The sequence below is a fragment of the Tachysurus vachellii genome, chromosome 13 (assembly GCF_030014155.1).
Source record: "Tachysurus vachellii isolate PV-2020 chromosome 13, HZAU_Pvac_v1, whole genome shotgun sequence".
NCBI classification, from domain to species: domain Eukaryota; kingdom Metazoa; phylum Chordata; class Actinopteri; order Siluriformes; family Bagridae; genus Tachysurus; species Tachysurus vachellii.
This window is the reverse complement of record NC_083472.1, coordinates 19,831,073-19,831,364: the sequence shown is the minus strand read 5'-3', so window position 1 is coordinate 19,831,364 and position 292 is coordinate 19,831,073.

Sequence of the window (292 nt, the reverse complement as noted above, 5' to 3'; positions counted from 1 at the left end):
GATGAGCATCATGTAAAATTTATAAGCATTGACATAGTATCTCAAGTGTATAACAATGACTTGTCAAAAAAGGCAACACTATTATATTCTCTGAGTTGAATTTGGAGTGCAGTCTAAAAAGAATAGCCGCTTGTAGAAAAGTCATTCTGAGACTAATGAACGCAGGCAGCTGGAGAGACATGGACTGATGCCCTCAGGACCCTGTCACCTCAGTTCACTAATTGATGCCTGATGCGTAAGAAAACACAGTAGGCTGCTAGCAGCGGCGTGTGTGAACTGCAAGTCACTTACA